At 40.9% G+C, this 18,245-nt stretch overlaps 1 pseudogene; it reads right to left on the bottom strand.

Moving 5' to 3' along the window:
- Positions 1-14,857: 14,857 nt before the first annotated feature.
- On the bottom strand, positions 14,858-16,216 carry LOC117212762 (annotated as a pseudogene).
- Between the last annotated feature and the right edge of the window lie 2,029 nt (positions 16,217-18,245).

Genomic DNA, 18,245 nt, shown 5'->3' with positions numbered 1-18,245 from the left:
CCCAGACACTCCATTTCTAAAGAAGACTTTGATAAATTCCTTGGCGCTCTGGGCAATAGATTCATAGCTGGAGGTGACTATAACGCCAAACATACTCAATGGGGCAGCAGACTGGTCACGGTAAGAGGCAAAAATCTCTTAAACAGCATAATAGCCAACTACCTCACCACATACGAACCCACGCACTGGCCCACTGACACTAACAAAATACCCGACCTACTTGCCTTCTTCATAACTAAAAATATCTCGCCAAGATACATCCAAATCAACTCCTCGGTTGATCTCTCTTCTGATCATTCCCCCGTGATAGCAACAGTCAGTTCAACAATTATCGAGAATACACATAATGGCTCCATTCACAACCAAGACACCAACTGGCAGCTCTTTAGAGAAGTCTTTACTCACACAACTTCAGCCTTAACTTCACTAAAAACTAGGGAAGAAATCGAAGCAGCTACGGAATACTTAAACACGAGCATAATAAACGCTATCCGCCTCTCCACACCGACAATGACGTCTATCAGCAAACATGAATATCACCAATACATACTAAAACAAATAGCAGAAAAACGTAGACTAAGAAGAGTATGGCAGACCCATAGAACACCGGATAACAAACGCAAACTAAACGATGCAACTAGAAAGCTATCCAAAACCATAAAAAATTACAAAAACGACTGTTTCCAAAAATATCTCGCCAGTTTATCCCCCACAGCCGACTCCAACCACTCACTATGGAAGGCTTCCTGGAAACTCAGCGCCCCCCACAAATAATCCCTCCAATCCGCCGTCCGCAAGGTGGATGGGCGCGTAGCCCTATAGAAAAAGCCGAACAGTTTGCTAAATACTTGTCTAAAGTATTCAAACCTCATTCCTCCAAAGCTGCCGCGGACGTTACTGAATACCTGCACACCCCCTTCCAAATGTCCCCGCCTATTGAATCCTTCACTTCTGCAGAGATTATAGAAACAATCAGTCGCCTAAATCCCAAGAAAGCAGCAGGGCACGACCTAATAGGCAGTAAATCAATCAAGGAACTCCCCATAAAAGGGATTGCACTCATGACATCGATTTTGAACGTAATTCTTCGCCTTGAATACTTTCCTAACGCCTGGAAAGTCTTACTGATTACTCTCATTCCTAAACCCGGAAAACCGATTTATGAAACTAGCTCCTATCGCCCAATTAGTCTTCTACCTACCCTGTCTAAACTATTCGAGAAGATGCCAACGAATCGACTCCTTTCACTCCTAGAGGATTTGAAAACACTCCCAGATCACCAATTCGGCTATCGTAAACAACATTCAACAGTAGAGCAAATCCATCGCATAACCCGCATGATCAGCCAAACCCTTGAAAAGAAAAAATATTGCTCATCGGTATTCCTAGACATCCAATAGGCATTCGACAAAGTATGGCATGAAGGGCTACTATACAAGCTTAAAAAGATCCTACCTCACCCCTACTACTCCATCCTAAAATCCTCCCTAACCAATAGACAATTATGGTTAAATGCCTAGAGGCCACTTCCGCAACATTCCCAATACAATCCGGCATACCCCAAGGTAGTGTCCTCGACCCCCTACTGTTCTCCATCTACACTGCCGACTTACTTATACCTGTGGCGGATCGGTATCAACAGGACGCTGACAGGACGAGGCATCAACGCGGCGCAACACCTCCCGGGCGATCCGCGGGTACCAACCGCCAACACTAGAGGGCTACGACTACAACGAGTCTGTCTGTCTAACTCGCTAGCGGTCGAATATACGAGCGATTGATATAAATACCGCACCTAGCGAGACTCCCTCTACGTCTAAGGCAGGGACTACCGGGCATAGCCTTACTGACGAGTCCACCGGTAGTCCCGGGACGAAACGCACTCTCTCTCTCTTTTCATCCGCCTCATACCAAACGAGATAGCAATAGCAACATTTGCTGACGACAGAGCGCTATTAGCTACCCACGCAGACCCGGTAATTGCCTCATCCACTCTCCAGCGATGTCTCGACTTCATGGAAAGGTAGTTTCATAAATGGGGTTTCAAAATTAACGAAAAAAAATCCTCACATGTAACCTTCACGCTCCGAAAACCATTCACCATTAACAACACAATAATTCCTAGCAAGGACTCAGTCAGAAACCTGGGCATGGCCCTGGACAGGAGGCTGACTTTGAAAAGTCACATCACAGACAAAACAAAGCAACTCAAGGACAAACTCAAGAAATTCTATTGGCTCACTGGCCAACGATCCAAACTCAACACACAGAATAAAATTACTCTCTATAAGACCGTAATAAAACCTGTCTGGACCTACGAAATCCAACTATGGGGAACACTAGTAATTCCAACATTGAAATACTTCAACGCTTCCAATCGGAAACGCTAAGATACATTATTAAATGTACCCTGGTATGTCACCAATTAACTAATACATCGCGACTTCAAGATACCCACAGTCATAGAGGAAATTGCAAAATATAGCGACAGATATAGCAAAAGAGTCAACAAACACCGAAATCCCCTAATCAGTGCACTACTTGATACGACGGACCAGATTCGCAGGCTGTAGAGACACTACCCGCTAGACCTAAACGACAGATTCAACTAGTTATTTAAATTAAGTAACATCTACTTATTTACAATACTTACGTACAAATTATACTTATCTATAACAAGTATTAACTGATTATAAATAATTAGCCATGTGTTACTGCGCAACGCCAGAAAAATTACTGAAAACTCTCAACGTGAAAATTGATTGCAATTTTAATAAATAAAAAAAAACAGTCTATAAGATCGTAAAAATAACTTTTATACCACTCAAAAACGAAAATCGCTACATAGCTACACCAGACAGACCAATAGAACTCAATATATTCTCTAAGGAATGACATCAAATTGTCAAACTCAAGCAGCCCTCTCTGATGAAAACTAAGATAACTATAGATATGTCGGAGATGAAAAGAACACCGGAGCCTTTGGAATTTTGGATAATCCCGCAACATTGTAACCTAGAGTCTACTATAGCTGTAATCAAACAATTGTAGTTATTCAACCCGATTGTAATTATTCGAGAATTGTGATAATGAGCTTGGGCTCGAGGCGACAGTCAGTCGCCGAACGTAGCCGCGGTCACGGGATGAACGCTTTGTCTAACAAAGTTATGGAGTAATTCTATAGCTCTCCTTAAAAGAAATATTCGTGGCGACACGCGACAGTAAACATTCCAACGGTTTCTGTCCTGTGGCTCGCCACACGCAGACCCTATTCTTCGAGTAAGATGATTGCCAGATGTCGATGCGTCTCCGCAGTACATGTTCGGCTAGCTCGAGGGCCCGTTATAAATCTTAAGGTTTAGTTAACTAAAGTCCTTCAAACAGACAAACAGTCTTTGTCCCAACTACGGGAAGATAGAGGAGACATATTTTTCAACGAGCGGCGTCTCCCACTAGCAACTTTCCCTCGAGGGCGGCTAGCATCTTTTTCTAACCACCGATATGGAGATTGACCAATTAGCAACGCCAATTTCCCTTACTTTCTGAACGAAGGCTTTTCTCGACGAATCCGATGATCTCGTGTCCTTAGACACACCCCGCTATAGTTTTCCTCTGTGGCATGATCGGGACGGGAAAGACATTCTTTCTCGCGATCTCATTGATGAAAGGAGTAACTCTTTACGACCAGTGAATATTACGCGTCCGACTTAGATTTTGTGAGTACGTTCATCTATCATCCCGTCGACCGCGGATTCGTTATTGAACCTAGGATCATTGTCATTAGTTTCTCGAGTACCTAACTACCGCGGTTACTTGTCCGGTTCTATAATAATCGTATTTGCACTAGTCAATGTCTTCTCTATTGCATAACGACAACGTGTAACCCAAACGAAGATTCGTTTCACGCCCCTAACCCTAATTCTAATGTAAACCCGACATATATAAAAGTTTCCTATGATAAATATTTTGGAAACCGTCATATAGGATAAAGCTGAGAATGACCTTGGCAATATACTTTAAGATAACTGGAATTGATCAAGTGTGCCTTAATCGATATAATTAATATAGTTTTCGCTATTGTATTAGATATTAGTACTGTAATATCGTAGAATAGTTTTGATTGGAGGTCGGCGGAAATTAGAAAACACCGTGTACGTCGTCTTTTTGTGGTTTGTTTACATCCAGGTGCGCCTAGTAACAGTGACGCGAGAAAAGATAAGCAGCGTCAAAACAGAAGTACGGTTTCATATTTCAAGGAGTGGCAATCGAGAGGCCAGAGTATGTGAGCCGAAAAGTGTGTGTGTGTGTGTGTGTGTGAGAGAGAGAGGACGAGAGCAAGAGCGAGCACGACCGAGCTCCTGCATTCCTATGCATTGGCGAGGATCAGAGATGATCGAGACGTCGAAGCATAGAGTCGTTAGAATTGAATTGCGAGTGTCGTCGAGTGTTAGAGTTGCTAGTGAGAGAGAGAGAGAGAGAGAGAGAGAGAGTTACCAAATAGTTGTCAAGTTATTTGATGTAAATACGAGCGTTGCATTTAGTTTTCCTGTTAATCAAACATCGTTTCTCTGTCTAACTAATATCTGTATTTTCAATCCATTATTAATAAATTATAATTAATCGGACAAAATTACACCTTTAATATATTCCGATATTACAGTACTTATTTTGTGTGATCAGCAGTTACCACAAATACAATTAAACACAATTGCATGAATTATTTTATTCCTTCCTAAGTGAATATTTGATGTACATTCTCTGCATACACTTTGTATAATTTATAAACTTGTTATATAAACTTCTGTTATTTACTTGACATTTATTATAATGCTTGTTATAAAAGCTACTGATACAATTTCATGTTATTACATTCTAAGTTCATAAATCTCCGTATATAATAAATTATTATAGACTATCTCCTGCCACATTTCTTTTTTCAGCGAACATTATGTAATCCATTGGGGAATGAAGTATATAAATCGTTTCTCAATATGATTTCAAACATGGCATATTTAGTTTTATAGTACATCAATATATAAAAGTGCGCAACACAACATACAAAGACTGAAAGTTTTCTTATGATTTTGCAGTTATGGGACTTGATATATTATTTAAATAATGCTCAACACTAATAGTTTATGATAAAATTTAATTAGTCCTTATAAGTACAGCAATAAGTATGTATGGGACTAAAGATGAGATTTGTTCTTCTCACTCGTAATTTTTGGATAACAAATATAAAAGATAACAAATAAGTGGAATTTTGCATTTCTTTTACATATTAATAATGCATTTCATAATTAAAAGCAGCCAATATACGAAACACTATGGAAATTAATAACATATAATTACTAAAAAAGACTTACCATAATAGTACAGAAAAGAACTTATGAAGATTTGTTTTATTCAGTAATAAGTTTCCTTCAAAATTACAAAAGGTATGATAAGGTATCATTCCCTGGCAACAAGGACTTTTGAAAAGGTTTTCTAAAAAGTTATAATCGATTACTTTTCGCGAAACCTCGTAGATCTGGATCACCGTAAGATCAACAAAATTGTAGAGAAAGAAATCAATCTGACCGAAATCTCCAACGATTGGTTGCTAGCAGAACAACGTCGCGACCCACAAATCTCTGAGATCGTCCGTAAATTACGAAACGAAGAGCTCGCGGAAGACATTGCGAATACGTACGAATTACGGTCCGGTACACTCCATCGTAAAATACAGAGAAAAGGCAGAACTCTTTGCTTGCTCATTGTACCAAGAGGTTTTAGGTGATCCGTCATTAACCATGTGCATCAGTCCATTATGCACTTAGGTTGGGATAAACGCTTGAGAAACTATACGAGTATTACTGGTTCGAGGGAATGGCGAAATATGATCGCAAATTCGTTGAAGATGCCGTTGTCATGCTTGTCGAGTTTCGAAGGCTAGTTCAGGTAAAGTACAAGCTGAACTACATCCCATACCTAAGATCAGCATACCCTGGCATACGGTTCACATGGATATAACGGGCAAGTTAAGCGGTAAGAGTGACTCGAAGGAGTATATCATTGTTTTGGTTGATGCTTTCACAAAATTTGTATACCTGTATCATATTCGTAAATTAGATTCCTTTAATACCATTATAGCACTTAAGTCCGCTATATTTTTATTCGGCAATCCCTGCCGGGTAATAGCAGATCAAGGAAGGTGTTTTACGGGTAAAGATTTCCAAAATTTCTGCCAGAATAGACATATTAGACTTCACTTAATAGCAACCGGTGCGAGTAGGGCCAATGGACAGGTAGAGCGTGTTATGAGTACGCTGAAAAATATGTTAACGACGGTGGAAACGACCGGTCGATCTTGGCAAGACGCGATTGGGGAGATACAACTAGCTTTGAATTGCACTACCAATCGTGTAACCAAATCAAGTCCTCTGGAATTATTAATTGGGAAGGCAGCTAGGCCCTACGGTTTATTGTTGCCTGATAATATTGAGGAAAAGGAAGTAGACATCTTCAATGTAAGGCAACAACCGATACGGAACATAGAGACTTGCGCCAGTTATGATAAAGACAGATTTGACAAAACGAAAGCGAAGATAGTTAGGTTTAATCTCGGTGACTTTGTGTTACCTAAGAACGAGGAGAGAAACCAAACAAAGCTAGATCCGAAATTCCAGGGTCCATTCGTGATAACGGAAGTTTTAGAGGGGGATAGATATATTTTAAAAACTCTAGATGGCAAACGGTCATATAAGGATAGACACGACAAGTTGAGAAAGATGCCAGATGGTTGTATTCCTGCTGAGTTGGATGTCTGCGGTGATGACAGCGACGGTGATAATAACGATGCGAGCACATTGATCTCTGGGAATCATTAACGCCGCATTGTGGTCATAGTAATATACCCAGTGTAGTGTATGCGCCTTTTATAATACTCCCAGTGTAGTGTATGCGCCTTTTATAATTCTCCCAGTGTAGTGTATGCGCCTTTTATAATACTCCCAGTGTAGTGCTTGTATTTCTATAATATCCTCACTGGTGCCCTGCGCTTTCTGTAATATCCTCACTGGTGCCCTGCGCTTTCTATAATATCCTCACTGGTGCCCTGCGCTTATTATAATATCCTCACTGGTGCCCTGTGCTTTCTATAATATCCTCACTGGTGTCTTGTGCTTTTTGTTATGCATCCAACGTGGTTATGTGATTCAACAAACTGAGATCTTTGTGTGGAGTCGAAAATGATCTGTTGTGTCATTGCGGTCTTACTGGTGATTTACGGAGTGCAACTGGCACTTTGAATACAAACTATAACACTAATTTGAGTTCTTTTTCATTTCCTTGCTTGTCAAATTTTTGAACTGAGCTTTGTTGCTGAATTGGTCCCTTGACTTATTTGGAACATCTAATCGAATGGTAAATAATATCAGTTACACCGAGTCTAATGTTAAAAACTCTGTATTTTAGCTGCACACGAGGGCGTGTGATAGTCAGAATGGCCGTGTCGGACACGAATGGAAAACAGGAGCCTTCCCCTTGCAATTTTGGGAAAGTCTTCTAATGGTTTAGCCTAGATTTTATCATAGCTGTAATGAAGCAATTGTCATTCAATCTGATTGTAATTGTTCGATATTTGTGATAGCGAAAGTGGGTTCGAGGTGACAACTGGTCGCCGAACATAGCCACGGTCACGGGATAAACGTTTTGCCTGACGAAGGTGTGGTCGGTTGTATAATTCTCCCTAGAAATCACATAAAATTGCACTTTGGAGATGTCGGTATAATGGGACACACGTTGTATTAGGAATCAAACTCCAGACAGAAACTGCCTAGCAACGGCGTTTGGAACTTTCTCGATGCTTCCAAAGAGTATACAACAAACTCTTGGCAGAAACTGCTTAGCAACGGCGACTGGAACCTTCTCGATGCTTCCAGCGAGCATATAACAAACAAATGCAGTCGTATTACGAAAAAGATTTTAATCAGAGAGGCATTCGTGTGGTCGCCTTGGAAAGTGATACATCGAGTAATTTTTCCGTGTGATTCAGCAAACGTATTTTTGTGTTATAAAATTGTTTAAAGTTTTCCCGTTGACCGTGAATTCGTTTGAACCCCGGATCATTGTTTATAGCGTAAATTAAATTCAATATTTGTAAATTTATCAATCGTTAATTTTCATTATTCGTTAAATTAGTAAATCGTAAGATATATTATTCGTTTCTTTTATTGTTCGATAAAACTTATTATTCTTTAATCTAATTAATAATTTAATTTATCATTTGTTAATCAATCATATCATTTACAAAATTCATTATTCATAATATTTGTAAAACCTTGTTTATTCGTGTAAATATATTCTCTGTTTTGTAAAACAATGGCTAATTCAAATGAAGAAACATTACGTGATTCAAATCTTAATAATAACCCGACATATATATGTAATAATTAAGTCTAATGAATAATACATTTGATGAACAATGAAGTTAATGAATAATAAATTATACGAAGAATTAAGTTTAACAGATAATAAGTCTTATGAATAATGAGCTTAACGAATAGTAAGATTAATGAATAATATGACTTACGAATAATGAATTTAATGTACACTATTAACAATGTTTTTTTTGGGTTCAAACGAATTCACGGCCAACGAGATAACTCTTTACCAAGCATAAAAAATAATCTTAGGCGTAAAATACGATTGACGAAAATGCTCGATGTGTCACTCTCCAAGGCAATCGCACGAATGCCAGCCGCGTCTGCAATTTGATACGCACTCGTTAGGAGCATCGAGAAGTTCCGAACGCCGTTGCTAGGCAGTTTCTGCCTGGAGTTTGGTTATTGATACAATGTATGTCCCATTTGCTCGGCACCTCCGAGGTAACCTCACACGTGGCTAGGCCCGCTCTAGAGGCCGCATGCCGCCACAATCGCACTTCTCGGAAAACCCATACAATCACTCCAGACCTCCGTTAGGCAAAACGTTTATCTCGTGACCGTGGCTACGTTCGGCGACAAATTGTCACCTCGAATCCAATCTCGCTATCACAAATTTTAAACAATTACAGCTATAATAAAATCTAGGCTAAAGTACTAGAGGATGTTCCCAAAATTTCCAAGGAAAGGCTTCGTCTTTCCTTTCATCTCCGACATATATATATGTCGCCGAACGTAGCCGCGGTCACGGGATGAAAGCTTTGTCTAACAAAGGTATGGAATAATTCTATAGCTCTCCTTAAAAAGGAAATAGTTGTAACACTCGACAGTAAACATTCCAAAGGTCTCTGCCCCCTAGCTCGTCACACGCAGATTCTATTCTCCGGGCAGGACGTTTACCAGATGGCGACGCGTCTCCGCAGTACGTGATCGGCTAGCCCGAGGAGTTATAAACACTAATATCTAGTTACCTAAAATCCTTCAACAGATAAACAGTCTTTGTCCCAGTTACGGGAAGACAGGAGAGACCTATTTTTCCACGAACGACGTCTTCCACTAGCGACCTTTCCTCGGCTAGCATCCTTTTCTAACTACCGATATGGAGATTGGCCAATTAGCAGCAACGTCAATTTCCCTTACTTTCCGAACGTAGGATATCCCCGACGAATCCGATGATCTCGTGTCCTTAGACACACCCCGTCATAGTTTTCCTCTGAGGTATCACCAGGACGGAAAGTCATTCTCTCCTGCGATCTCATCGACAAAAAGATTAACGCTTTACGGTCAGTGAATATTAACAAAGAATCCGACTTAGATTTTGCGAGTGCGTACGACTACCATCCCGTTGTTCGCGGATTCGTTTTCGAACCTAAGACCAATGTCACTAGCGTCGCCAGTGTGTGATCATTGTGGGTTTGTGTCAACGCTGTAACATTCTTGTGTGTCAATAAATGTAACTTCAGTGCAAGAAAATGGATAGCTTCAGTGAAGAATCCTTGCCTGTCCCAAGCCCCCGCCTCGAGGACGACTCGGGCCCAGATTCGGACTTTGACTCGACATACTTATTATAGATAAGTATAATTTGTACGTAAGTATTGTGAGGAAGTAAATATTACTTAATTTAAATAACTAGCTGAATCTATCATTTAGGTCTAGCGGGTAGTGTCTCTTCAGCCTGCGGATCTGGTCCGTCGTATCAAGTAGTCCAGTTATTAGGGGGTTTCGGTGTTTGTTGACTCTTTGGCTATATCTGTCGCTACATTTTGCTATTTCCTCTTTGACTGTGGGTATCTTGAGGTCGCGATGTATTGTTCCGTTGGTAACATACCAAGGTGCATCAATTAAGGATCTTAGCGTTTGCGATTGGAATCGTTGAAGTATTTCAATGTTGGAGTTACTTGCTATTCCCCATAGTTGGATACCGTAGATCCAGACAGGTTTTATTACGGTCTTGTAGAGGGTAATTTTATTCTGTATGTTTTGTTTGGAGCGTCGGCCCGTGAGCCAATAGAATTTTTTTAGTTTGTCCTTTAGTTGCTTCGTTTTATCGGAGATGTTTTTTTTTCCAAGTTAGTCTCCTGTCCAGGGTCATGCCCATGTATCTGACTGAGTCCCTGCTAGGAATGGTTGCATTGTTGATGGTGATCTGGGGGCAGGTTTGCATTCGGAGCGTGAAGGTTACATGTGTGGATTTTTTTTCGTTGATTTTGAAGCCCTATTTATGAAACCACTTTTCCATGGAGTCGAGACTTCGCTGGAGAATGGATGAGGCTATTACCGGGTCCGCCTGGGTAGCTAATAGCGCTGTGTCGTCAGCAAATGTTGCTATTGTTATCTCGTTTGATATAGGTAAGTCGGCAGTGTAGATGGAGTACAGTAGGAGTCCGAGGACACTACCTTGGGGTATGCCGGATTATATTGGGAATGTTGCGGAAGTAGCCTCTAGGCATTTAACCATGAATTGTCTATTGGTTAGGTAGGATCTTTTTAAGCTTGTATAGTAGCCCTTCATGCCATACTTTGTCGAATGAAAGTTGGATGTTTAGGAATACCGCTGAGCAATATCCTTTCTTTTCAAGGGTTTGGCTGATCATGTAGGTTATGCGATGGATTTGCTCTACTGTTGAATGTTGTTTTCGATAGCCGAATTGGTGAACTGGGAGTATTTTCAAGTCCTCTAGGAGGGGAAGGAGTCGATTCGTGAGCATCTTCTCGAATAGTTTAGACAGGGTAGGTGTTACGTCGCGTAACACTCTACCTAGACCAGGCCACACACGGCGGGCAAGAATGCAACCAGATGTCTCCGGATACTTACTGCATACCCTCAATATCCTCAAGTACCCTCCATAAATCTCCGGAATTTCCTAGTCGAGGTCCTTCAAACCGAACAAACATCTGTTTTCCGACTCATTTCTAAAGACTATTGTCTACTACGGCTTGACAAGGGAAAGTTAGTTTTTCTAACGTACGATGCAACTTTCCTCCTACTAACCACTTTCTATCGAGGGCGGCTAAGACCCTTCCTAGTCCACCAACCTTCGTTTAACCAATTAACAACGAAGCCTATTTCCCTCACTCTCTTAGCCAAAATCGGCACCGTCAAATCCGATGGTCCCGTGCGCTGGACACACCCATTCTTAGCTTTCCTCCGCCACAGCATCATCTCCGAACATCACTGATTTTCTATCCTTCGAACAGTCAACATCCTTCGACCGGGTTTACACCCGAAGATCAGTCACTCACTCATCTTATACACACGCACCAGCGTAACTATCTTCTTTACCAGTTGTTAGAATAAACGGTGATTTATACTCACTATACAGTGTTACATTCATTCTGTGTTACACCGAAGTTGTTGGATTGTGAAAACACGTGATAACCTGTTAGTAGCAGCGTTATCTTCAATTTAACTACCCTTATTATCCCAAAAGAAATAAGGGATCGAACGATTCGCGGTGTCGATTAGCAAATCGCAACGGGAATTTACGACTCACGTTGGCGCGCTTCTTCGAGATCGTGTCTCCCCGCGAACGTGCGAAAACAGTAGGAAGAAGACTAATTGGGCGATAGGAGCTAGTTTCCCATATCGGTTTTCCGGGTTTAGGGATGAAGGTAATCAGTGAGATCTTCCAGGCCTTAGGAAAGCGTTCAAGGCGAAGGATAGCGTTAAAAATCGATGTGATGAGTGCAATCCCTTTTATGGGAAGTTTCGTGATTGCTGTTACGCCGGGCGACTCTCTACCTGGCCCAGGTCATACATCGCGGGTCAGACGGACACCAGATATCCGCTCTTCCTTACGGCGTACCCTCAATAGCCTTAAGCACCCGTCATAAATCCGACTAATTTGCTTACTAAGGTCCTTCAGACCCAACAAATGTCTTTTTCTCAACCACTTCTAAAGACTATTGTCTACTACGGCTTGATACGGGAAAGTTAATTTTTCTCACGTACGATGCTTTCCATTAGCAACTTCCTATCGAGGGCGGTTAAGACCCTTCCTAGTCCACCAATCTACGTTTATTCAATCAGAAGCAATAAATACTGCCCTCACTTTCCTGACCAAAAATGTCATGAACAAATCGAATGGTCCCGTGCGCTAGACACACCCCCATCACTAGCTTTCCTCCGACACAGCATCGTCACTCAACTTCACTTCATCTACATCGTTGGAAAAGTCAACTACTAAGTCTAACGCTAACGCCTCTCGTGGCAGTCTAAGCATAACGCGAGAGTCGGTTCTCGGTATTGTCGAACATACATCTCCTTTACGAAATATATTATAGTGCTACGTCCACTAATACACCAAATTGAATTAGAAGAGCCCTGCTCTAACGTACATATCCAACTTATCTTCGTGCGACAAGTGATTATCTATTTATCTATGCTCAACAGTGTAATCTAAGTGTTGGAAATATAAAATTTATAATTCTGTGAATCACAGTGTTATACAACCTTAATCACCCCTATTATCTCAACGGAAATCAGGGGATCGATCAATTCGTGGTGTCGATTGTTATAATCGTAACGGGAATTTACGACTCCCGTTGACGTCTCTCCTAGCGACTACGTCTCCCCGCGAGTGGTCGAAATTACAATTGCTTTATTGCCTATTAGGTCGTGCCCTGCTACTTTCTTGGGATTTAGGCGACTGATTGATTCTATAATCTCTGCAGAAGTGAAGGGTTCAATAGGAGGGGACATTTGGAAGGGGGTGTGCAGGTATTCAGTAACGTCCGCGGCAGCTTTGGAGGAATGAGGTTTGAATATTTTAGACAAGTATTTAGCAAACAGTTCGGCTCTTTCTATAGGGCTACGCTCCCATCCACCTTGCGGCCGGCGAATTGGAGGGATGGTTTGTGGGGGGCGCGTGAGTTTCCTGGAAGCCTTCCATAGTGAGTAGTTGGAATCAGCTGTGGTGGACAAACTGGCGACATATTTATGAAAACAGTCATTTTTGTCATTTTTTATGGTTTTGGATAGCTTTCTAATTGCGTTGTTTAGTTTGCGTTTGTCATCCGGTATTCTATGGGTCTGCCATACTCTTCTTAGTCTACGTTTTTCTGCCATTTTTTTTTAAATATGTAATGGGGATATTCATGTTTGCTGATAGACGTCTTTGTCGGTGTGGAGAAGCGGATAGCGCTTATTATGCTCGTGTTTAAGTATTCCGTGGCTGCTTTCGATGCATTGATTGATGTAGTTCATTATAAAGAAATATTAGCCATACTACTTTCTTTAAGTGGATATAAATATTTTAGAGACATATGTTAACGAATACCTGTATCAACATTTACGTTTAATGATGTAGTCCAACGCTACTGCTTATTTAATAGCGTATATTCAGTAAATCGTAAATCTTCGAAATTATAGTTATTAGTTCCTTTTGACTTTTACTTTCTTTAACGTACTTCAAAGTCATATTCATCGTCGAGGTCGCCATTTTTAATAATTACATTTAGTGAATTACATACAGTTACAAGTTCCTTTTCGTTTAATAAGACAAATTACAACGAATGCGAGAAAGAAGGTAGAGAAAAAGAAGCCCATTTGTGTGAATATATATGTTTCTATATCATATAATTTTATCAATATAAATTTAGATCCAAGTCAAGTTTTGCACTGATTAGTCGCGTATCTACCGGCATTGGTACTACTCGCACTGATAAATATCCGCTGATATACAGAATGGGACACATAAATCGGGGCACCTAAATAACTTCGTTATTAATATTATGAAAAAAACTACGCAGGTGTAGCGTAATAATTTATAAAATTATTACAAAGTGTCGATCTCAAAACAGGAGATCGAGCTCTTTATTTCCACTCACTTATACAGTGATTAATAGTATCATGGAGTGACTGGATGTTACCCTGGCGGTGACTCCTGATGAGGCAGTTATGATTAACTATCTTATCGGAGTCAAATTTACCCTGTGACACAGGGCAAGTTTATACTATTTGGTAGATAATATGTTTTCGAGAAGACATTTTTTAAATATTATTTTAAGGTCATCATCATTTATTTGTGCGATAATATACTTGTCTTATACATTCATCGATCCATCTCTATATTCCCAATAAACATTTAATTTAACAATTACTTAAACTCTAATTTGCCAAATTAAAAGTATAAAGTTCAAAGAGAACGTAAATACAAGAATAACATTGCGCGTCTTTCCTTGTCTTCCATACATAGTAGAATCTTGATTATTGGAACTAATAATGATAAATGTCTTTGAATTATAGAACAGCAGCTTTTTCTGTACTTCAAACCAAATGGTACAAGTAAACAATTGAACGCTACATAAAATCATACGGGTTCCACAGTTTCTTATTGCTAAATCATATTATATTTCTTAACACATTTTTTAATATACGCGTTTTAATAGTAGCAATTCCACCGAGTTACTTTCATTCTGTGTTTCAAACTACGTTAGCTCCTTTTTGATAGCTTCGCATGAGAAGGTCCAGCTTCGTCGTCAATAATATCTATGTTCACTGGAGGATTGTCTTTATATTCTCGAAGAACTTCGTCGGCACATTTCTTCTGGACTATATCATATTCGTTCTCAATATAAAACCAATTATACACATCCACTTCTTCGCACTCTTCGCATCCAGGTAATTGTTTCAGCATTTTAAGTACTTCATGTATGTCAGCATCCCATTTTTCTGTGTCTTTTATACTCCGCACGTTTCTAACCATCAAAAGGCTGTCTCACGAGTTTATCAATATTGCATCGTCGACACTTAACCAAGCATCATGTACAATGCGGCAGCAATCCCACATGGATATTTGTTTATGGATGTCTATCATATCTTGCTGCATACCGCCGGCAATTAATCGCATCGTTGTTTTCAGTAATTCTGTTCGGTACTTTCGCTTGAAACATGATATTATACCACAATTCATTGGATGACGGAGTGGTGATACGTTAACTGGAAGAGACATAACTGTAACGGAACGATCTAAATCGTGAAGATCATCGAGATTGTGAAGTGACATAGCATTATCGAGTAACAACAAATATTGCTCCCTGGAAGCGTTCTCCCGTTATCTTTCTTTGACTGATTTTAAGAAAAGATCTTCGTACCATTCCTTGAAAATGGTACTGTCCATGCAAGCATTTTCTTTTCATTTGTAGATAGTCGAGAATGCTTCTGTATCGTAATTGTATAAGGTATGAACATCCGGTTCGGTACCGATTAGTAGTACGGACAACTTGCGACATCCGGTAGCATTTCCACAAAAAACTGCAGTAACGTAATCTTCGCACAATTCCACGTTTCCTGTCGATTTCGCACGGTCCATAATACAAGTTCTTTCTGGTACTATTTTCCACATTATTGTTGTGTAAACGACATTGTAAACGTTCTTCAATGCGATCTAACGTTCATGCAGTAATCTGTTAAAGTCAACTGCAAAGGCTTCCGCTGCAGCGCTTTCAGTATCGAATGGAACAGTTTCTCTGATATCCGCATTAGTAATATTGAATCGTTCTTTAAAGCCTAGGAACCAAGCGCGATCGGCTCTAAAACTAAGATATCCGTGTAATTTCTTATTAATTTCTAGAGCTCTTCCCTGTAGGTCTGCTTCTGTGATTTGTACGCTTCTTTCCTTACATCATAAATACCATTGGTGAATAACTCTATCTACATCAACTGTACGTCGTATTAAACGTTTTGTGCCAGGGCTAAGTCCCATACTGCTTCCGTATTGTTTTTCAATCTTTTCGCTTTGTGCATATATACGATACAGGGTGGACGATGGCCGATTCCAATAAAGATTCATCAAACGCCCACAACCTTATTCCTGACCATTCTTCGACATATATATATGTCGGGTTTACATTAGAATTAGGGTTAGGGGCGTGAAACGAATCTTCGTTTGGGTTACACGTTGTCGTTATGCAATAGAGAAGACATTGACTACTGCAATTACGATTATCATATAACCGGACAAGTAACCGTGGTAGTTAGGTACTCGAGAAACTAATGACAATGATCCTAGGTTCAATAACGAATCCGCTGTCAACGGGATGATAGATGTACATGCTCACTAAAATCTAAGTCGGACTCTTTGCGAAAACGTGGAATATCCACCGAGCGTGCAGACTCTAAGTAACTCGTTAAGACGACCTCACGAGAGAATGACTCTCCGTCGCGATGATGCCACAGAGGAAAACTATAGCGGGGTGTGTCTAAGGACACGAGATCATCGGGTTCGTCGAGGACAGCCTTCGTTCAGAAGGTGGAGGAAATTGGCGTTGCTGCTAGTTGGTGAATCTCCGTATCGGTGGTTAGAAAAAGATGCTAGCCGCCCTCGAGGGAAAGTAGCTAGTGGAAGACGCCGCTCGTAGAAAAATAGGTCTCCCCTATTTTCCCGTAGTTGGGACAAAGACTGTTTGTCTGTTTGAAGGACTTTAGTTGGTTAAATCTTAAGATTTATAACGGGCCCTTGGGCTAGCTGAACATGTACTGCGGAGACGCATCGACATCTGGCAATCATCTTACTCGAAGAATAGGGTCTGCGTGTGACGAGCTACGGGACAGGAAACGTTGGAATGTTTACTGCCACGTGCCGCTACAAATCTTTCTGTTAGGGAGAGCTATAAGGTTACTCAATGCCTTTGTTAGACGGAGGGTTCGTACCGTTGACCGCTGCTACGTTCGGCGACTAATTGTCGCCTTGAACCCAAGCTCATTGTCACAAGTCTCAAACAAATACAGTTAGGTAGAATGACGGCAAATCGTTTAATTGCAACTGTAGATTTTAATTACAATGTTTTTATGGTTTTTCCCGAGGTTTCAGAGGGAAGGCACCGGTGTCCTTTCATCTCCGACATATATATGTCGGAGATAAGAGGACACCGGAACCTTCGGATAGCCCCGCAACATTGCAATCTAAAGTCTACTATAACTGTAACTAAACTATTGTAGTTATTCAATCCGATTGTAATTGTTCGAGATTAGTGGCGGTGAGCTTTGGCTCGAGGTGACAGTCTGTCGCCCAACGTAGCCGCGGTCAAGGGATGAACGCTTTGCCTAACAAAGGTATGGAGTAATTCTATAGCTCTCCTTAAAAGAAATATTCGTGGCGACACGCGACAGTAAACATTCCAACGGTTTCTGTCTCGTGGCTCCCCACACGCAGACCCTATTCTTCGAGTAAGATGATTGCCAGATGTCGATGCGTCTCCGCAGTACATGTTCGGGTAGCCCGAGGGCCCGTTATAAATCTTAAGGTTTAGTTAACTAAAGTCCTTCAAACAGACAAACAGTCTTTGTCCCAACTACGGGAAGATAGGGGAGACATATTTTTTAACGAGCGGCGTCTCCCACTAGCAACTTTCCCTCGAGGGCGACTAGCATCTTTTTCTAACCACCGATATGGAGATTGACCAATTAGCAGCAACGTCAATTTCCCTTACTTCCTAAACGAAGGCTTTCCTCGACGAATCCGATGATCTCGTGTCCTTAGACCCATTATAGTTTTCCTCTGTGGCATCATCGGGACGGGACGGGCATTCTTTGACGCGCTCCCGTCGACTAAAGAGTAACGTCTTTACGCTCAGCAATTATTTTTACGAGTCAGACTTAGATTCAGCGAGAACGCCCATCTGTCATCCCGTTGGCCGCGGATTCGTTATTGAACCTGAGATCACTGTCACTAGTGTCGCGGACGTCTCACCGCCGTGATAGATTGTCAAACCTGTGTTATTCATACCTGTGTCAATAAATCGTATCTTCGCTACACCGCAACGATGGCTACCTTCAATGAAGACTCCTCAAACACCGACAACCCTATCCCCACTGGCTCT

Source organism: Bombus bifarius, unplaced genomic scaffold (assembly GCF_011952205.1).
Source record: "Bombus bifarius isolate JDL3187 unplaced genomic scaffold, Bbif_JDL3187 scf7180000008368_frag, whole genome shotgun sequence".
Lineage (NCBI taxonomy): Eukaryota > Metazoa > Arthropoda > Insecta > Hymenoptera > Apidae > Bombus > Bombus bifarius.
This window is presented reverse-complemented; position numbering and strand designations above follow the sequence as displayed.